Below are 23,725 nucleotides of genomic sequence, written 5' to 3'. Positions count from 1 at the left end.
TCTTCATGTAATCTGGATATTATTAATCCTTGTCAGATATACAATTTCCCAATATTTTCTCCCATCCTGTACTCTATTAATTGTGTTTTTTGATGTACAAATTTTTCGAATTTTCATTAAATCCAATTGTCTATTTTTTCTTTTGTTGCCTGTGCCTTTGGTGTCATATCAAATAAATCATTGCCGATTCCAAAGTTGTGAAGATTTTCCCACTTGTGTTGATTTGTTTTATTTGGGATTTATTGTTTTGGCTTTATTGTATTGAGTTAGCTTTTGTACATGGTGTTAGGTAAGAGTCCAAATTCATTCTTTTGCAGGTGGATATCCAGTTTTCCCAGCACTTTTTATTAAAAAGGCCATACTTGCCTTATTGAATGATCTTGGCACCCTTGTAAAAGATCATTTGACCATATATATAGGAAGGTCTATTCCCTTACTCCACATATCTGCTTTATAGAAAGACCACACTATTTTAATTACTATACCATAAATAAGTTTTGAAATCAGCAGCTATTAGTCCTATTGTAAGGTTGAAGGCACTGGGGGGAGGGGGGAGCACGTCAGACACTGATGACGTGCCAAAGTCCCCGGCTGCTGCCCCCTCCCAACCTGAAAACTGTGCCTTAGGCTAGCCAATCCCGGCTCTGCTGTAAATCTAAGCTCTGCCTCCCCCTAACTTCTTTAAAAACTTGCTGCCTGCTCTGCTGCGCACGACTCTCCCAGCCTGTATTTCTGTAGACTGAGAAACCTCTTCCGGGAATTTGCGTTCAAATGAACTACCTGGACCTTTGTTGCCTCTCTTTGCCTATTTATTTTGGCTAGAATTTATCTTACACCTACCATTTACTCTTCTTTAAATTGTTTTGTCTTATTCTGGGTCTCTTGAGATTCAATACAAATTTTAAGATAGGATTTTTATTTCTGAAAAAAGTCATTGGAAATTTGAAAGACATTGAATTGAATCTATAAGTTGTTTGGGGGTACAATTGACATCCTAACACAAATAGCTACTCCAATCTGTGAACATATATATTTATTTATGTCTTTAATTTCTTTCAGCAGTGTTTTGTGGTTTTCATTGTACAAATTTTACACCTTCTTGGTTAATTCCTACATATTGTATTATTTTTGATGTAATTATTAATGGGATTGTTTTCTTAATTCCCTTTTTGGACTGTTCATTGTTAGTATATAGAAATACAACTTATTTTTTATTGTTAACTGTGTTCTGGAACTTGGCTGAATTCATTTATTAATTTTAACAATTGTTTCATAGAATCTTTAGGGTTTTCTACATATAAGATTATATGGTGTGCAAACAGAGATAATTTTTCTTCTTCCTTTCAAATTTGAATGCCTTTTTTTTTTATTGCCCAATTGCAATAGCTAGAATTTCAGGTACTATGTTGAACAGAAGAGGTGAAGTGGGCATCCTTGCCTTCTTCCTCATCTTAGATGAAAGGCTTTCAGTCTTTTGCCATTGAGTCTGATGTTCACTGTGGAATTTTCACATATGGCTTTTATTAAGTTGAGGTAGTTTTTTTCTATTCCTAGTTTACTAAGTGTTTTTACTATGAAAGATTTTGGATTTTGTAAAATGCTCTATATGCATCAATTGGGATAACCATGTGGCCATTTTCTTTCATTTTGTTGATGTGGATCAATTTTCATATGTTGAAACATCCCTGCCCTCCAGCAATAAACCCACTTGGTTATAGTGTATAATACTTTTAAAATGCTGCTGAATTCTGTTTGCTAGTATGTTGTACAGGATTTTGCATCAATATTTATAATGGATATAGGTCTGTAGTTTTATTTTCTTTTGAGAAAAAACATTGAGAAGGATTGGCATTAGTTCTTTAAATGTTGAATAGAATTCACTAGTGAAGCCATCATGTATAGGTCTTTTCTTCCTGGAGAAGTTTCTGATTTTAGTATTTGAACCTTCTCTCTTTTTTCCTAGTCCATCTAGCTAAAGTTTTGCAAATGTTTTGCTTTTCAAAGAGACAACTTTTGGTTGCTCTGATTTTCTCTGTTGTTTTTCTATACTCTATTTTGTTTAATTCTACTTTGATCTTTATTATTTCCTTCCTTCTGCTAGCTTATAAGATATATATTATTTTTTAATATAAACATGTATAGGTATAAATTTCCCCCTGTACCACTTTCCTTGTGTCCTGTAAAGTTATGGTATGCTGTGTTTTAATATTCATTCTTTCTTAATAATTTACCATTTTCCTACTGATTTCTTTGATATATCAGTGTTTAAAACCATAAGTTTCATTTCTACAGTTTTGTGAAATTTCCAGTTTTCTTTTTGTTATTGATTTCTAACTGCATCTTGCACTGGTTAGCAGATACTTTTTAAATCTTGAGACTTAATTTATGGCTTAAGATACAATCTACTCTTGAAAATTTCCAATATACACTTGAGAAGAATGTGTATTCTGTTGTTAGGTAGAGTTCTATAAATGTCTGTTATATCTGGTTGGTTTATTGTGTCATTTAAGTCTCCTCTTTTCTTATTTAAATTCTATCAAGTAGTTCTATCCATTATTGTGAATTGAGTTTTGAAGGCTCCAACTATTATTATAGAATCATTTATTTCTCCCCTTAATTTTTTCAGTTGAAGATTTTGTTTCATGTATTTGATGATCTGTCATTAGCTGTATAATGTTTATAATTATTATATATTCTTGATGTATTGAACCTTTTATTAATATACAATGCCCTCCTTTGTGTCTTGTAAGCTTTTATGATTTATATTCTATTTGTCTGATATTATAGTCACCCTGTTCTTTTTAGTTACTTTTGGATGTAATGTCTTTTTCCATCGTATCACTTTCAACCACTTCGTGTTTTTAGATCTCAAGTGGAGTCTCTTACAGACAACATATAGCTGGATCATGTGTTTTTATCTATTCTGCCCTTTCTTTCTTTTGCTGAGGAAGTTTAATCCCTATTTAAAATAATTATTTGTAAGGAAGAACTTCTGTGGTACTATTTGTTTTCTATACGCATTATAGTTTTTGTTTCTCCTTTCCTGAATCACTGTCATCTTTTGCATGTAAGTTATATTTTTGTAGTGAAACATTTACATTCCTTTTTCATTTCCTTTTGTATGTAGTCTAGAGCTATTTTGTTTTATGGTTACCATGGGAATTTCATTTTACATTCTAAAATTATAACAGTCTAATGTGAATATATACCAGCTTAACTTCAGTAATACGTGAAATCTCTGTTCTTTTATAGTTTTTTCCCACTCCTTTCAGTTGTTGATGTCACAAAATTACATCTTTATAAATCTTGTGACCAAAACCACTTATGGTTTATTAATTTTTTTAAATACATTAGTATCTTAAATTACATAGAAGACCAAATTTGAAGTCATAAACCAGAACTACAGTAATGCTAGCTTTTGCACTAGTAATTGTTTTATTCTCTTTAAATGTGTTAGTCTTTTAAATATATAGGAAACAAAAAGTATAGCTACAAACTATTGTTACAATAATTAGACTTTATAATTGCTCAAGAATTCACCTTTATCTAGATCTTTATTTCTTCATACAGCTTCAAGTTACTTCTAGTGTCCTTTCATCATGCAAGACTCCCTTGAGCATTTCTTACAGGGAATGTCTATTGGTCATTAATTCTCAGCTTTTACTTACCACAGAATGCTTATATTTTCCCCAACTTTTGAAGGAAAATTTTGCGGATGATGGATTCTTGGTTGACAGGTTTTTTAATATTAGCACTTTTTATATAACAGCCCACTGTCTTTTAGCCTACAGAGTTTCTTTATTATACTTATTTTTTCCCATTTTTATTGCTATGTAATTGGTATATAACATTGTATAAGTTTAACATGTATGACATGATTTCATTGACATATATATTGCCAAATGATTACCACAACGAGTTTAGTTAACATCTATTACCTGATAGTCACATCTTTCTTTTTTTCTTGTGATAAGAACCCAAAGTTCCTGATAAGAAATCTGCTAATAATCTTATTGAGGACCACTTGTATGCGATGATTGCTTCTGTCTTGCTGCTTTCAAAATTCTCCTTGTCTTTCACATTTAAAATGTTGATTATAATGCATTTCAGTGTGGATCTCTTTGAGCTCATCTTACTTGAAGATCAGAGTTTATTGGATGTTTATATATATATATGTATTTCATAAAAATTTTTATAGCTGTATTCCTGACAGATATTGGTGTGTGGTGTTCTTGTGATGTTTTGCCTCAATATAATGCTGGCTTCATACAGTAAATTGGGAAGAATTCCTTCATTCTCTAATTTCTGAAGGTATTTTTAAGGGATTATTATTATTTTCTCACCAAATGTTTGAAAAAATTCTCTGAAGAAGCCATCTAAACATGTGTTAATTTTGTAGGAAGATTTCTAATTACCAATTCAATTTCTTTACTTGTTACAAATGTATTTGGATTTTCAATTTTGTCCTGAGTTGTTTTGGTCAATTGAATCTTTCCAGAAATTTGTTGATTTCTCTTAAGTTACCTAATTAGTTGGCATAAAGTTGTCATAATATTCCTTTAATTCATTTAACTTGAAAAATCATTAGTGATATCCCTTCATTATTGATTTTGATAATTTATCTTCACTGTTTTTTGTCATCAGTGTAGCTAAAGGTTTGTCAATTTTGTTGATATTCTCAAATAATCAGTTTTTGGTTTCAAGAATGCTTAACTGTTTTTCTGCTTCAATGATTTCTGCCCTATCTTTTACATTTCCTTCTTTCTGGTTGCTAGAGGTTTAATTTGCTCTCTTTTTCTAGTTTCTTAAGGTGAAAGCTTAGGTGGTTGAGTTGAGACTTTTATGCTATCTAATGTGGATGTTTAATGGTGTAAATTAAAGGTGTGAATCTCCTTTTAAACACTTCTTTAAGTGTTTCTCAGAAATTTTGGAATGTTGTGTTTTCATTTTAATTCAGTTTAGAAAGTTTCCTAATTTCCTTTATGATTTTTTTCTTTGATCAGTGTGTTATTTAAAAGGGTATATTTTATATTTCCAAATATTTGGTGATTTCCCATATTTATTTATTTTGGATTCTAAGTTAATATTATGTGCAAAGAACATGCTTTACATTATTTTGATCATTTTATATGTATTAAGACTATTTTTGTGACACAGCACATGGTCAGTCTTGAAGCATTTTCCATTGATACTTGACAAGGAGAATCTTGAAATTGTTGCATGGATTCAGTTAGCTCAAGTTCCTTGTTAGTATTTCTGAAGTCTTCTAAATTCTTGCTGATTTTCTCTCTAGTTTTATCAATAGTTGGGAAATAATATTGTTCTCCTTGACTATTATTGTTGAATTTTCCATCTCATTTCAATTCTTTTTTTTATTCATGTAATCCTGGGTGCTTCTTTTAGTTATGTAGTTCCTTTTAATTGTTATATTTTCCTGATGTATTGACTCTTTTTCACAAATAATATTAATATTGTAACTAATATTATTATTATTGGGTTTACATCTGCCATTTCTTGCTTGTTTTTATATGTCTACAGGGGTTATGGGTGCCAACCCCCTGTACAGTTGAAAATCAGTGTATAACATTTGATTCCTCAAAATCTTAACTATTAATAGTTTATTGTTGACTAGATGCTTTACCAATAAGATAAACAGTCAATTCACATATATTTAGTATGTTAGATATATTATATAATAAATTCTTACATCAAAGTAAGCTAGAGAAAAAAATGCTATTAAGAAAATCATAAGAAAGAGAAAATACATTTTCAGTATTGTACAATATTTACTGAAAAAAATACATATTGAAATGGACCCATGCAGCTCAAACCTGTTTTTCCAGAGTCAACTATACTCTCATTTTTCACTCCTGTTTCTCTATAACTATTTTCTTTTGTGTTAAATAAATATTAATTTTTATATAATATATCTGACATACTAAAAATATGTTAATTGACTATTGTACATTTTTAATTCTGCTGTTTTTTGCTTTTGATATTTTGAATTTGCTCTAGAGATCATAATATGCATTTTCACTTATCATAATCTTTCATATTCATACTAACTTAAATTCTGGTAATATATAAACATTTCTCCAAAATAACCATTCCCTCTCTCTCCTTTGTCCTATTATTGTCTGATACATTACATATTAATATGTTTTAAAAACCAATACTGGAGTGTTATTATTATTACTTTATATAATCCTCTTTCTTTTTACATTAAGAAAAAAAATGAGAAATATATTTCTGGAGTTGTTAATGTTAACCCACATATCAAAACTTCCATTGTTATTAAATTCTTCTTGAGGATTTGAATTAGAGTCTGGTTTCATTTTCTCAGCATGAAGGACTTCCTTTAGTATTTCCTATAAAGTAAGTCTATAAGTCACAAATTCATTCTTTGCTTATCAGAGAATATCTTTATTTTGCTATCATTTTGGAAGAATGTTTTTACTGGATACAGGATTATTGGGTGACATTATATTTTTCTTTCTGTCCTATAAATATGTTACTCTACTGACTCTGTTGCCCATTGTTCCTAAAAAAAAGTTAACTGTTAATCATTTTGATCTTATCATACCTTAATGTGCTGTTTTTCTCTTCTTTTGTTCATGATTTGTCATTTGTTTCTGGTTTTCAACAGTTTGCCTGTATGTCTGGGGTGCGGATCCATTTTACTTTACCCTACTTAGGCTTTTTGAGGTTCTTGGGTCTGTATTAATGTTTTCATCAAATTTGGGAAGGTTTTAACCATTTCTTCAATAGTGTTCTTTCCCCCATTCTCTCCTCTTCCTGAAATTCCCATCACATCTATTAGTGTGCTCGGTGTTCTCTCACAGGTCTTTGAGGCTCTGCTCACGTTGCTTCTATTATTTTCTCTCCAGTTTTCAGATAATTTATATTGTTTTCTCCAAGTTCACAGGTTATTTTACCATTTGAATCTGCCTTTGAAATGTTGTGGTTTTTTTTTTTAGCTATTTTAACTCTAGAATTTCTCTTTTAAGAAAAATTATATGTCCTTATTGACTACCTTTATTACCATTCATTGTTCCCATTCTTTAAATATGATTTTGTTTATTAGTTGATTTTTTATATTTTGACCTGCCAAATGTGATATCTGGGGCACTCACAGTTCCTTTTGACTGTTTTTCCCCCCTGAAACTAGACTGCACTTCTATTTTTCTTTCCATTTTTCATTTTTTGTCCTAAAAACTGAACATTTCAGATAATATATTATAGTAACTTATTTATAACCTGTGAAATCTGTCTGTCTTGGGTGTGGTGTAGAATCTAAGCATTTAGTGAAGACAGCAGGTTAGCCTAAGCACAACCATCTTAAGAGCCCAGAGGCCATTTTCTGAATATGTGACTCAGAAAGGCCTTGAAAAACAACGTGAAAAACAAGTTAATCAATCATGAGCACTGACAGCAGTGACCTTTAGTCAGTTAACCTCGTGTGGGTTACTCATACATACCAAGAAACCACCCTAACATGATCTTATCTTGCTAAACTCCCAGGATGTGGCACCAGCCTGAAAAGTTATGTGCTTATGGAAAAATACTGCCTTTCTGAAAATGCTATATAAACCCTTGGCTTTGAGTGCTCGAGGTCCTTGTTGAGACCCGCTGCGTCGGGCTGACACTTGGACCCCAGCTAGCTGGTTCCTTAATAAATTCCTCTTGCTTGTTGCATCAAGAGATGCCTTCCGTGAGTGATTTGGGTCGGCGTCCTCCTCTGGGAGAATCCAACAGTGGGACCCAACAGGAAATAACTATTCCAGTCTCTGTTTTGTATTCCCATGAGATAATGTTTGACAATAATTTTTTTGCTCAAAAAGTTCCTTTGACAATAGTTAATATGACACCAACTCTGCTTTTAGCATAGCCTAATGGCACAGATTATTTGAATCAGAATGGCTTTTAAAAATTCAATCTCCCTTAACATCTGCTGAGGGTCCTTTGTTCTTCTTGTTTTTTAAACATTACAACAAATAGATATCAGCACATCTTTAAGTATAAAAGTTACATTTACTTACATTTAGAAAATTTACAAATGTCCACACACACACACACATAAAACCCTTGGATAACTTATATCTTATCAGTAAGGAAAACCAATAGATTGACAAGATAATAGAAGCCTTCAGCTGGTCTCATGTACTTTTAGCTAGTTAAACATCTATTCTTTATACATTAATCAAATAGGGAAATGGTAGTTTATGGCATTTTGTTCCCTGTAGTAACAGTGTCGAATGTTCAACATCCCTGACATGTTCGATCTTGACGGCATACCATGGGAAGATGTGCTGGTTCAGTCTATGTTTGCTCTCAGATGTCTCTTACCCTTCCCCACCACATACTGCATTAAAAACAGGTTGAATACTAAGGAGCTCCTGTAGCTGGCTTCTGACTGAATTGACTAAAGGTGGCTTTGGCAGGACTCAAGTGGGTTAGAAGGAGACAAAGGTGCTATATATTCTACAACTTTAGTTCTCACAGACAGACTGGCCTGGGTCTCAGCTTTGTCAGCTGACTCTTAGTTCTAAACACTGGTAATATTGCCCAGTCCTGTTTTCCCTACAGCCTCATGTCGATTTCTACTTGTTATTGCTGATTAATGGGTAATCTCACTATCATCTGTTTGAATTCTAAATTCAGTATAACCAATTCTCTGCATTAAATTTACTTGGTGCAAATTCTTGAAATGATTTTTCTGGTTGGACCCCAAATGACAGTTTTTTTTAATCATTATTTTACATCATACTTGCTATGTAATTGTTAGTTTCTATTTTCCCCTATTTAGAAAATAAAAAGTCTAGTTTTGCTCCAAATATTAATGAATGTTTACATTTATTCGTGTATACTTTGAACCAAATCTTTTGGTCTGGAATTGACCTGTATCCTGTTATTAGTTATATCAGGGGAAAAAATTTATTTGTATAATATTTTTATTTTCTTCATTTAATTTAAATACATATTAGTACAGCAGTACAGCTGAAGTCCCATAACTTCTTAGTCATTCTCTCTCTACCTCTTTCATAACTACTTCACAGTAGTGTTGAGAATTTTCATGATTTAATCTTGGCCAACAATCTGGAGTCACGAAGATGAGCAAGGAATCTTGTAAATAAGACTGACATTAAATTCTAATATATGCAGCATGCCTATGCTTAACATGCTCCACAGACCCATATATCTGATTTATTTGGAATCCTTCTGCGTCTGCTCCAGTGACAATGAAAGAACTCATCAGAACCTTGATTATTTTTATAAGGTTTTAGAAACCACAATACATGATAAAATGTAATTTGAACATAATACCTCACTTTCTAGTTAAAACATATTTCTTTCCACCACAATGAATACTGGAAAAAACAACAGGACTAATGTATATTTTTCAAAAACTATACTTTTCCAGTATGTATTTTGCTTTTTTATAAAATGGTATAGAATCAAAGGACACTGCTCATTTACTTCTCTGCTATAACTTTTGCAATATTAGCAGTTTGAAATTGCCAACTATGTCCTAAAGGAACTATTACAAAAAAAGAAAAAAAAAACCTAAACCCTAAAGGACTCCCTATAGAATTTTTCCTTCATTCACCAGTTTGAAATTGTTTTTTTTCTCATAGTTAAATATTTAATGTGTTGCTGCTATTTAAGAATCATATTTGTTTTAATTATTCTAATTATAGACTGCTTCCATATTTTCCAGCACTAAACGCTACTTGATTTGAACAATTAAAAATTTGGATTACTCAGCAGTAGACTGTTTATGAGGCTGATTGTTCAATTGTGCCATCGTCTCGTTTTACAAATCAACTTTTTAATTTGAGGCTATCAGATATCATAACAGAGAATGTGAACAAATGAATAGTCTAGTCAGTTTTCTTTCTGCCATTAGGTGTTCAAAAGAAATGGAGAAATTATGTAGTTTAGTCAGAAATCTTTTATTTTGTGTCACGAGTTCTGTTTAATGGCTATCATGAAGTATTACTTCAATTCTGTTTCCAAAAAGCAATAAAGCAGAAGTTGTTTTTACAAAGCAGTTAGAAAATTGATTCACTAGGGCTTGGTATTTTCCAAGTGTAATGCAGTATTTCCAAACTGTTACATATGTAATAATGACTTTGGTGTTTAAGTAAGCATTTCATTAAACGGGTTGATTTTAGTTCTAAAGCTAAGGTTAGCATCACTTAAAATAGTGAAGTGGTGAGAAAGAATTAGTCATATAATTTTGTGTTAAACAAGTCATCATTCATGTGTATGTGAATCTGAATTGAACAGATAGGCTGAAGTTTTTTGCCTCATCTATTTTTATTTAAAAAATGCAGGGTTTACTTAAGTATTTTTTCTTTAAAGACTGTAATAATAGTTCTAATGAGTTGTAAATATCACTTTCAATTATCCATGTAAGGAAAAGCATTATAAATCTGTGGGCTTTTTCTCACATTTTAATATTTAACCATATTTACTGTTATTAAAATCTCCCTCTTTCCCAGAGTTGTCCTTTGCCTTTACTGATGTATTTTTAAATCAGACAGCACAAAGTAAAATATTTCTTGCTACATTTATTTTTTTCTTCTATTTTCTGTAATAAGTATAATTCACATTTTTTCTATCAATACTGATAATAATCACATATCATATAGCTAGTGATTAAAATTCTATTATTTAAACATTTCCATCAACTGTCTTCATATTAAAAGGTATGGAAATTCTCTTTTGAGATAGATCTAAATGATTTTGCATTTAGATAGGTCCAGATCAGCTTTTCAGAAATTGACAGTTTATTAGCTGGGCATTTTGACAGTAAACTGTCTAAATGTAGGAAACAAAAATTAAATGAAAGAGTGCCTAGATTACAAAAAAAAAACATACTATAAACATTTACTCATAATTTTTATATATTGTAAGAGAAAAACTTTTTCTTTTGCCTTAAATCACAGTTACAGCTCAATAATAAGTCACTTAGAATTTTAACGGCAATATGGTAAGCAGTGGCACTCAGTTCAAATTCTATTTAGACATCGTGTATTATGGTTTGGGTTAAAATACAATCAAACCCAGAAATGTGTTAATATTAGGCTTGTCTTGTGTTGTACAAGTATGAATACAAGGCATTTTTGTTTGTTTCTTTGTTTTAGAAATTTGAAGGTCTACTCACTCCCCAACAGGTATTTGTTCCACTTCTAATGGGGGTTGCAAACAGTATTGCTTTCACTGAAGTTTGCCACCTTTTGAGTATCACAACTTCCCAAGTGGAGAAGAGAAAGACATTCATTTAAGTTCTGTTGGGTTTATTCTTTCCGAGAGCTCTGGCTCATCATTCTTCATTCCTGCTTCTGTTCTCCCCTTACTGTCATCTGCTCAACCACTGGGTCAAGAAAAAGTGATTTCAGAGCAATAAATATTGTAAAACTCAAGGTTAAAAAGGGGCAGTACATATATTGCTTATAAAGTCCTACATCATGCAGGGTTCAATTAAGAGAAAAGAAAATTAAGGAGGAGCAAATGAAATAGTATCTTACCTCAAGCATGAGCTCTTCAGTTTGAGTAATAAATCCAGAGAGGAGGCATCCTCACAGCCCAAACAGTTCTGGCAACCTAATTTAAAGTTCTGATACCATGTTGTTGTTATTTGATTTCAATAACTATAAGCCCCCTTTCTCATTTCAATGCCACCTCTATACAAATTGTTGATACATACTAATAATGATAATTCATAAGTTAACTGACATTGGATTTATTTCTCAAATTAGAGTGAATCAAATGTAATTTGGAAGATTTCTTAGTCCATTTTGCATATATTATTTGGTTTTTACTTCCATTTGGGTTTTACTTCCAAAGCTGGGCCCAGAAGATTTCTGGGACTGAGGTTAAATACCAGCACAGGCAGAGCTGCGCTTCAGATTTCACAGCAGCAGCGCCAGAGCAAAAAAACTGTCTGTCCACACACTTGAGTGGACACCCTGCCCCGAAGGCCTCAAATGTGGCACATTTGGGTTTGACTCCAAATAAAGATTCTCCTCTCTGGCAGTGGTAACACCTATTATGTTAACATTTCTGAATAGGCTAAGAAATTTTTTCACAATTACTCCTCTATGCCTTAGATTTTTGAAACCTTCTTTTGAAGCTGTTTTTTTCCTTTTTGTATAATTTACCTTCATCTTCCTTTTTACCCCTTGGGAATTTATTTACTAATCTGCATATGTGCATTGAAAAGATAATCTAAATGAGAGTTGAGCTCAAAGAATCATGTAGGGAATTGAAAGAGTACATATGTGTCTCACCTGAGGGTTTCAGACCCAGGCAGGTTCACTACGGATTTGGTGAGAACAAGAAATGACAACAGAATGTTCTTGAGGTAAAAGGGTTTAAACCTGGTTTTATTCTCACAGCAATAGATCAAGCACTAGAATCAGGTCTGCATACAGAAGTGTGCAGGTCCATAATCCACCTCCACCTCCATCTCTACTTCTGCCCAGAACACTGGGCAGAGCTGTTTACTTAGTGACTCAGCCATTAATAGCTCATTTCCTATGCATGTGGGATCATTAGCCTAACAGTAGGCCAATTACATCATCAAGTACTTTAGGGTCAGATGGGGATTCTGGCCATAGGAACTTCCATTTTCCCAATAATATGTCATTCAGGTAAAGCAGATCAATTAGAGTGGCTACATTAATTATCTTAAAGAGCATAGAATATGTCCTTTTGCCAAATGAAATCCTTTTTGTCACTAACTTAGAGGTGCTTATTTAAAGATTATGATTTTAGAATGTGAAGAGTTGGTCTTGTAGTAAATGATAAACATCCTTTCTTCATTTCCATTAAATTCATATCAATAGCCTTTTGTCTGGCATCTAGTTTGTGATAGATGCTGGTATTATGAAAACAAATTAGCTAAGCTCATAACTGAAGAAGGTAACAGTTTTGCTGGGTGAAAATATGTAAATAAATAATAACCAATTCTTGATAGAACATGGTATAAACTAGGTTATTCACTAATGTTATGACATTACTTGATCCAATCAAGATAGAAATGAATTTGAAAATAAATACAACAGCAAAAATCAGTCTGGGAAGATGGCACAGTAGGAAGCACCAGAAATCTGTCTCCCCATCTAGACAAAAATTGTACCAGCAGAACCTATCTGATGTAATTGTTTTGAAACTCTGGGGTTTATTGTAGGCTTGCAACTTCCAAAGGAAGGCCTGATGATAAACTGTGGTTAATATTGATCAATTTCAGGTCTCTGCACTGTGGCAACTACCCTACCCACTGCTGGGAGTCTCCCAACAGGCAGCTGTGCGTGTATTCCAGAACAGTTTGCAAGCAGCATGTAGGAACCAGGGTGGGCAAAGAGGATTCTGTCCTCCAAATATTAAGAATCTGTGCTTTGATGAATGTTGCTTCTCCTAATGGAAATGCAGACAAGATGTGACACTCACTGTTGTTACCCCTCACACAACTGTTGTAAGCCCCACTTCCTCTAGTTGAACGGACTTCCAGGGGATTAAGGGCCTTGGCACACTTCTGCCTTCTTCAGTTTTCTTATTTCACTTGTGGAAACTGTTAGGCTGCAGGCATCAGGGGAGGCTGCAGGCATCAGGGGAAGGGGTGAGCCTGATGGACAAGCTCAGGCCTCACCAGAGGAGGCAAAGAGACCAACAGGTTCTGGTCTGATAACATTCCAGAGCCTGATCGGATAACCCTCCCAACTAGAGCCCTTCCCCCAAGCTAAAGGATTAGTGGTAACTTTCCAGTGCCTGGCTAAAGGCCAATGAGAGACCCCCACATACCCTAGACGAGCCAATCCTCACGCCAATGTACACCTTCGCTCTCCCTCCCCCTGCCTTCTTTAAAAACTTGCTGCCTGCCCTGCTGGGTGTGACTTCCCTGGCCTGTGTTTCAGACCACAGAACATTACCCGGGGGTGGCATTCAAATAAACTACCTGGCCCTTTGTTGCCTCTCTTAGCCTGCTTACTTCGGTCGAAATTTATTGGAATTTATCTTACAGAAACCAGGCATTAAAGATTAAGACATCCAAAAACAAGGATATATACAGGAAAAAATAAGAAAGTCAACTGAGATGTTTTCTGGACTATCCGGAGCAGGTCACATTATTTAGGACAGAAGGTTCTGTGGGACAGATGGCTCCTTTTTCTAGAGTATGTTTCTCCAAATAAGTAATCCAAATTCTGCAATCTGCTCAGATACACTTGGTAAACTATACATACTCTACACCCTGCTTATTCACAATGCACATTAGCACATTAAAAACCTCTGAGAATTTCAACAGTAAGTAGGCAAAGTGAGACAATGTCTATGTACTAAGTTTACACTGACTCATTTTAACCCCTGAAACTTCATGAGGGGGGTGAACAATAACCCTCGTTTTATAAACCCATTTGTCTTATAAAACCTATAAAATTCTGAAAATTACTGAGGAATTCCTGTTTTTCTTTGAGGGTGGTCCTTTAAACTTAAGAGGGACTCAGAGTTGTCTGAATTGAGATGGAACTAAGCCAAATAAATATTAGTTTTGTGTAGTGGAACTTGAAATATACCATGCAGTCCTGAAAGACCTATAATGTATATTCAAGGGTTTAAAACAAAACTTTCCTTTCCCTTCTGGTCTGAGTTACCCTCCAATTAATCACCAGATTGGATTATTTTATGGGCAGAAAATTATTCTTTTAAGGTGCTGGGAAGCAAGCCAGAACTGGGAAAGGTCGTCTAGTTTATGAGTTTAGAGGGTTAGGTAATTGTTGGTCTGAGGAGGCCATGATGTTGGATTTAAGGGACAAGATACTAGGCGTAAGTATCAATCGCACAGGAGGCAAAGTGACAGCGCTCTGAAAGGCAGTGAGTGAGCAGGTATCTCAAGGAGACCCCTGGATATCAGGTATGGTAAGGAAAAATCAGAAAGCCTAGAATGTTAAAACAGTGATTCTCAAATTCGGGTATGCTTCAGAGCTACTGAGTGAAATATATTGAAGCTGGCTGCCTCTCCCTCGCCTCCTCCCCGACTGATTTCAATTCTATGTATTTGGGGTAAAACTCCGACTTCAGGATTTTTAGTAAGCTGTCTGCTTGCTAAATTTTTGAATCACTGTTTTGTTAACTGCCAAAATATTGTCATGAAAGAAGAGGCATAGAATAAAGATTACAGAAGACAGATTTTATCATTTTGCATTGCATTTGAGAATGGGCCAGTTGAAGTACCTCTCTGTCCTTTGAGCTGTAGAAACATTGCTTCTAGTTTAAGATTGCTTTTCAGGTGAATTTTCTCAGGATGTTACAGTAGCCTGAGCTATTTTGCCTTTAAAGTCTCATTTTAAATATCTTACTTTCATTCGCTTTTGATGAAAGAGTATCTATCTATAATAGAGTAGTTTGTTCGATATCTGTAATAACATCATAGCAATAATATAGAACTAACAGGTTTTTATTGAAAGTGCATGGCAAGTTATATTTCTTATTCCACAAATGTCAATGAATATTCAAAAAGCAAGGGAACCTGCAATGTTCTTGAGAAAACATATATTTAAAAAGTTAAAAAACACACACACAACTTTTCAACATCACTTTAGGTTTTGAATAAAAGGTATATCCGGCTACTGAAATCTACTGTTTAACTCATTATATCATAACTTTACATTTAATATAAATTTGAGGAAGTATTTATAACTTATTAAATATTTACATGTATCTTCCTATGGACAAAAAGGCTTAAACACTGCCAATATATATATTTGGATACATAACAGAAATATTTGCATAAAGTTATGAAACATATACAACATGTACATACATATACAACATATACATAGAAATATTTGCATAGTTTGAAGTTATGAAGTATATACAAAATATACATTTTATGTAACATATACATAAAATACAACCAGAATTGATTTAATCTTGATAAGTATTAATTCCTAAATTTGAATTGCATATCTAAGATTTCAGGATATATATCACTTAAAAGTGTAATTAATGACAAATGTGTGAAAAAGGTAAATCTAACTTTTGATATTTTGATTATATAGGAGAGATTTCATTTTTAGCACAAGGATTGATTGTGCAATCCTCAGGAAGGATTGCTTTCTCATTGCATGTTTACTCCAAGCTCCAGATTTTGTGAGTTTGGATTTTTTTCTTTATAGTGCCATTTTCCTGAAATGCTCCAAGGAAGAAAAGCAAATCACTGGTCAATATTCAGACTTAGAGATTTTTCTGATTAATAGAAGGACCAGGACCAGTCTTCTAAGACAGCTTGTGCAATTTCACAGGTTTATCCATGTCCAGACAATTGAAATCTGTATTAAGTAATTGTATCTCTGATTTTTGGCAACTTTCACTATATTTACTTATCAGCTCTGATAGTCACATAATTGTCCCCCTGCCATTAGGTTCTTTAGCCCATTTTAATAAGCCTTTCATATTTTTTTCCTAACATGAGGCAAGATAATGCAGATGGTAGCAAGGTAAACATGTGTATTCTGTGTTATTAGTTCTTATTTTAGAAAAATAGAATAATAGAATTACAGTTTAGGCTGAATTGGCTAATATAATTTTAATGACTAGAAGGCATATGTAGCTGATGCTGCTATAGAATACACAATGACTTACCACAGACATGAAACATTTGTTTTTCTGGGATAAACAATGAAATGATTCATTAAATGGAGACAGGCCAAGAGAGAAAAAAAATAACAAAAGTTAGGACTATGGTGGCAGAATATAAAGAAGATTCAATATGTTAGTCCTTAACCTAAATCTACTTAAGGAAACACCATTGCAAGCTTAATATAATTAAGGAATGTTTTATAATATCAACTATTTAGGAAATCAGATATAACAATCCTCCATGTCCTTTTAAACTTTACAGTCACTAAAAATTCAGTTTTGTTGGTTGTTGAAAATGTAAGCAGCTGTATAACAAATCCTTCATGACAAAAATCAAGTGGGTCTTCCTTCTGCTCTTTGTTCCCCTGTCTTGTTACTGACCATTGCTTTATAAATCTGTAAATGAATCCTTCCGGGCATTCTCTGTTCGCCTGTGTTGATGCTGTAATGCTATATTTTTACCTATGGGCTTGGTCTTTGATTGCTTGCACTCAGATCTCTCTGGCTGCAATTTTTTCTTTTTTTCCAAGAACATTTAGTGAGTGCTTTGTACATGAATATGATTGCTCATACACAGCCTGTCCCCCTGGATCACACTCTTCTGCAGCTTCGTCCAACCTGTGTATCTCAATCTCCTTATTCCCTTCCTGTGTACTGATATCTGCTGCCGAAATTCTTACACATCTTGGTAATGTTCTCTTGCCTTAAGTTTTTGAATCATTCTTAATTCCACCACAGATGGTGTTATGGGCTGAACTATGTCCCCTAAATTCATATATCAAAGTCCTAGACCCCAGTCCCTCAGAAGGTGATTGTATTTGCAGATAGGGTATTTAAAGAGGTAATTAAGATCAAATGAGGTTATTAGGTTTAGCCCTAATGCAATATTCACCATTGTAAGAAGAGATTAGGACAAGGCACACACAGAGGGAAGACCTTGATGACACCTTGACCTCAGACTTCTAGCCTCTAGAACTGTGAGAAAATAAATTTGTTGCTTATGCCACCCAGTCTATGATATTTTGTTATAGCATCCTTAGAAAACTAATACAGATGGGTTTATATAGAGTGGATTGAGAACACACATTGATCTCTGCTCCATCTCCTCTTTTCTCCTCTAAACTCCCTCTCAAATATCAGATAAGCAGGAGAAATGATGTACATTCAAGGACAAGAAGAATAGGAAAGGTGATAAGTGCTGATGAAAGGCAATTACAAATGTTGCAAAGCAAAATAAGGTGTGGCAACTAATTTGTCAGTTCATAGAAAGCTGAAACTTTCTAAGATGTATGGCAAGTAGCTAAAGAAAAGTAAGATACTATGGGCTGAAGGATCCAGGGACATTCAGAATTTATGTGTAGAACAGGAAGGAGTATGAAATGTGGATTGAAGAAAGGATTGGTTGAAAATCTTCAAGTGTGCAAATAAAGTGGACCACATCCCCTCCTCCATGATAGTAAAGTGAGCATGATATGAAAGGATTACGCATGAAGAAAGGGACTAGACATTTCCAAGAATTATAGACATCAGGGACAGAAGAGAGGAATGAGGACCAAAATGAGGAATATTAAGAGAAAAATCTATATTTTTCAGTAGTGGAGTCTCAACACTTTTTCTCATCTGGCTCCCAGATAACTGAGGTCAAGCATAGTCCATTCTGTCCCTCTGGAAGAATTTCAAGAAGTCAAATACTAAGATTTCAGTTTTCTCCAACAAAATGGTCAATTAAACTAAAAGAAAGAACACTAAAGTCTAAACTCGACTCATGGTTTGGATTTACAAACAAATGTTTAAGTGTCTCACTGTTAAATATGAATAAATATCCAATGGTGATCAAAGAGTTGAAAAAAGCCCCTAATGTGAAAACTAGTTCATAACTAGTTAACAAACACAAAATAATAAGAAACAGAAAATGTAGAGAACAAAAAAAGTAAAATAAAACCTTAAAATCCATAAAGAAAAATAAATAATGTGAAGTCATTTGAAAAACAAAAAAGCATATTCAAAGAGTGAGAAAGTATTTTGAAACAAAAAAGAACATGAGAGAAAACTAAAATCTTAGAAGATGGAAAAATAAATTTGAAAAAATAATATAGAAATTAAAACAAAATGGCAAACAGATGGAAAACAGGAAAGAAAATTAGAGCACCGATCTTTAAGTCTTAACATGCAACTAACAGTTCTTCCAAAAAGAAAAAGAAATGGAAGAGAGAAAATGATATATTAAATTTCATATTTAATTTAATTTCCTAGAACTGAAAGTTATGAAGGAAAGCATTATCCATGCCAGAGGAAATATTTAAAAACTATAAAGGGGAGAAGTTTAAGAGCTTATAAGGTGAGAAATATAAAGATAAAAAAAAAATCGACAATCACACTGACTCTGAAATGTAGCAAGGGCCTAATAGCAAGATTGGAAGTTAGATAAAAAGGAAAGGAAACAATCACTTTAAATTTCTCTGGAATTAGTAATTTACAAGGATATGCTTAAGGATATTAATGATTCTCAAGGATTATTATTTCAAATCTAGGAATTCCATACCCAACCAAACTGTTTTATAATGCATTATGATTGAGATTTCATCCAACAACAAAGAAATGATGCTTTTAGAAAAGTTTTGTAAGATAAAACTACCAAATTTACTAAGACTGTGGGGAAAACTATTGTCCCAAGTGGTGTACCCCTCAGCCAGTTCAAGCATGAGGTGAAAGAGGAGATGCTGTAAAGTGGTTATTTTTGAAGAAATCTCTTTGTAATCCCCACCCATTTCTCTATCCATGGAGAGGGATGTTCAGTACCTGCTTCAATTCAAGGCTAGTGAGGGAATCAGTTTAACCACAGTAGAGATTAATATAAACCCTGTGTGTAGTACGAAGGCATGGAGCCTGGCTCCTGCCCACAAGGTGAAATGTCAGCAGAGAGCTTGTCTGACGGCTCACCCAAGTAAGTTATGATATATTTTTAAAATCAAACAATGCAATATATTTCCAAGGGCTTCATACAGGTCATGATGTTTTGAGAAGTAAACTATCTTCTATAATTAACAGAGGTGGTTACAGATATCCTCCAAAGAAGAAGTTTCCTAGGATATTCTCTTTCTCTCAGGGTACTTGAGACTTCCCAAAATATGGACAAATCCTTCTTGTGCAAAAAAATTATAAAATCTCCATATAAAATTAGTTAATATGAAGTCTGTGCTTGAATTGCCACCCACATCCAAATACATAGTATTCATTCATCGTCACTGAAGAATTAAAGATTTGGCCATCTGGATCACCTTTCTAGGGTTTAGTTGTGCATGGAGGGTCATTTATATCACTTCCTCAGACTTGTGCTTGATTCCTTAGATAATTCTGAAGCTTTAGTTACATGCTCCTGAGAAACACCCCTAACCCCTTACCTCAGGCAATGGCTTTTTCTCTTACATAAATTAATTGTTCATGTTTGTTTGCTTGTTTTCCTATTTTTATTTTCACTATCTACTTAAACATTTTTCCTTTGCTTCCCAGAGTCCCAACTTGGGCCTCCCTTGAAGCCACTCTAAGCCATCCTCCCATCTTCTCCTGCTACATTACCTTCGTATATTACAGGTATATGAAATATGGGGACTTATCTATGACTCTAGAGAGTAGGTATCTAAACCTGCATGGGACCATCCTAGTAAATGAAATATTCTCCAACAGACTGTTAATAAAATATTAAACTTGGTACATCAGTACTATTTCCTCCTGTCTACTAATTCCACAGATACCTGGTTAGTTATAAGGTGTGCCAGTTGTCATGGTATTTTTGGGTGCTCAGATGACTGTAATTATATACTCCTTCCTCAACATTATGAAAGCCAATCTCTGAAGCAGATTTCCTGACACACAGCATACTGATTATCTTGTCACCCTAGACTACATTTTTCCCCTGCAGCTATTCTCATTGCCATTTCATCCTAAAACATTAAATGAGATGGTAAGAAAATACAGGTCTTCTGAATGCCTTTCTGTATCAGTAAATTCTTTATTCTATTTTAGAGTCTTAACCAGTGAATGTTAACTTTTCTGGCTGCCAAATCATGTACATACATGACAAGCACTTTTCTATTTATGTATGTGTTTTATTGACTTATAATCCACTCTGATTTAGCACTGTTGAGCTCAGAGATGAGGAGAAAATTAGTTGAAAACAAAAAGGGAGATCGGGGTAGAAAAGCAAAGTCAAATGATTTTTTTCAAATATTTCAAGTCTATTAAAAAGCTTTTTTTCAAATATTTCAAGTCTATTAAAAAGCAAGGTTGATATATTACAAATATTTTCCATTTCCAAGTAGGAAAAAGTGAACAACACATTCTTAAAACTAAACAGTAAAAGCTTTTTTATGAGTGTATGAATGAATATATATATTTAGCTTCATGTGAAACAAAGGGAATCTGTACCTTCTTTTTTATCCTTTCACATTTGTTCACAGAAAGAAATTTCAGAGATGATGATAGGTTTCTAAGATTAACTCTATTAATAAGCCTTTAAAAATTAAGCGATATTTAACTGACTTTCCTATTTAATAAGTATTTAAATAAGTATTTAAATAAGTTTATATCAATACTCATGTGTGTCTGTGGCTCTCACCTTAAAACTCAACAAGGAGTCTGCATGGTTGTGTTTTCCAGTTTTCTTCTTTACTATGATAGTATTCAAATAACTGTATTACAAACTAGAAAAATGTCTATATTAGTTTTTTGGTTTTGAGATTTAAACCTTTCAACTGAGTTACGCCACTAGAAAAATTCTGAATTTTCCACCTCTTTGTGGATCTTCCTGATTCCTTTCCATATTTTTTGCATTCAAAGAACATTCTTTTTTATTTTTTAAACTGCCCAGATACCTCTATTTCACAGTGCATAGACAAAAAAAACAAACAATTATTGAGAAATCCATATAAAAAACTGGGAAGATAATGAAGATGGTTCTTTAAAACCAACAAATATGATTTTTTAAAAGAAAAAGGCTACATTGTTAGACATTACATTTTGATATACAAAAGGCTTGAGATATATTTATGAATTCTATACAGAATTCAGTGGTCACTAAATAGTTCATATGTTTGTTAAGTCAATCTATATGATCTTCTCTTATATCAGATAGGAGAAAAGGCAGTTTGAAATGGCTTTCTCCTGAAAATGTTCAGATGTTCTATTATCTCTCATCATCAATACTGTAATTACATATTCATTTATTAATTTATCTCTTACATATATAAATCATTTTATGTAATAAGCCCTGGATAGATCATTAAGAACAAGTCATAGCATTTGTATTCATGGAATTTAATGTCCAGATACATTGAAAAGTAATGAGAGGCTTACAATATCAGTGGCAAACAAGAGTAAAGGGTGGCAGAAGAACATGAAAGGGGCATACATAACACTTGGTAATTCAGGGAAAGCTTATGAGAAGGAAGAGTAGGATGCAGCCATTGATTGGGGAGGGTGAGTTAGAGAAAAGGAAGAAGGAATATTCCAAGCAGAATGAATAGTTTACGTGAAGATCAAGATATAAGGTAGTATGGGAAATGGGATCTCAAAATCTATGGGTGATAGTAAAAACCTGGTTCTGAGGGAATGCAAATACAGGGGCAGAAAATACATGGGCAAATATAAGGGTAAAAAAGTCCTTAAGGCAAGGAAATGAGGTTGAGAGATAAGCTAGGCAAATAAGAATGGTCCCACTAAGGTGTATGTAGATAATGGAGAATGGGATAGGTCAATATGCTTTTTAGAAAGGTATTCTGTCTATAGTATGGAGAGCAGATGAAAAATGTAGAAAATTGTTACCAGAGAGAGTAATTAGTTGCTTAATTACAATAATTCAGGTGAGAAATTGTTTGAGAAGTAGTTGAGATATATTTAAGAGCTGCCAGATAGGACTAGGTAAATGACTGGGCAGACTGATAGTAATAGATGAAAAGGGAAAATTTGAAGATAATACCCAGATTTCTGGTTGGTTAAACTACATGGATCTAATGGATATATTAGGAATTAGGTGAGTGAGGAATTCAAATGAGTATTCCCAATATCCATTATAATAAATGGGTCCAGGACTAAGGCAAGAATCAGGACTGTTAAGTGTGGAATTGGCTTAATGATGTTACTTACAGTGTATTTCAATATGAACTGAGCTTTTTTTGTTGTTGTCTTTGAATTAAATACTAGATCTCAAGATACATGGCCAGAAGGGACTCCCAGAAGTTGCTAGATAAAACTGGAAGTAGCTGTTGGAAGGAAATACTGACATCTTACTTTTTGTCTAGACTCTGTATGAGCCAGAGAAACCTGAAGATCTTCCCTATTGTCACCATTGAACCACAGGGAGACAGAGCTCTTGGAAGTAATTGACATGGTGCTAGTTTTTTTGCCTGAATATTTCTCAAGGTAGCAGCGTTCTGGAGCAGGTCATGTGAAGAAGGGAAGAAGTTTAGAGTGCCAGGTAAGAAGATTCCCCTGCTCAGTTCCTTGTGACCCTTGAGGGCGAAATAAAAGTCATTTGTTCTTGTGGGGTTAAAAAATGAGGCAGCTGTTGAGGCAGCTGCTACTAAACCCATATGAATTGCAACATTGAGAGACCGTTGGGGGCACATGTTGCTAAACATGATCCAAAATATGCACATCCATCATACGCATGAGCAAGGAAAGTCAGGAAAGCCTGAGAAGAGTTATACAAAGTTAAGGTTAAACAAAAGTATAAAAAATTAAAAAAACAGAAGAAGTACTAATTAATCACAGAGGTGGAAGAAATCTTTAACTAAGGAAAAAGGGATATTTATACCTGAATAGCGTAAAGTAACTTTGCTGTGGTCCTTGATAAAGGAGTTTGTGTTTGTTTCTTAACTGAACACATTGTACCTATTGGAAAACAGTCATGGGTAGAAGGTGTATGATCCTGTTTTAAGTTAGAGACAGGAAGGTACCTGTGCTTAATTATCATCTCTTTAATTTAGGTCTAAATAAAAGTTTGCTGTTAATGATTCTAAAAAAGTATCACTGAAAGCATAAAGAGTATATGGCTAAAGCATTTACCTATACCTCACAGATGGCC

This window comes from Manis javanica, chromosome 7 (genome assembly GCF_040802235.1).
Source record: "Manis javanica isolate MJ-LG chromosome 7, MJ_LKY, whole genome shotgun sequence".
NCBI classification, from domain to species: Eukaryota; Metazoa; Chordata; class Mammalia; order Pholidota; family Manidae; genus Manis; species Manis javanica.
Note: the sequence above shows the minus strand (reverse complement) of the source record.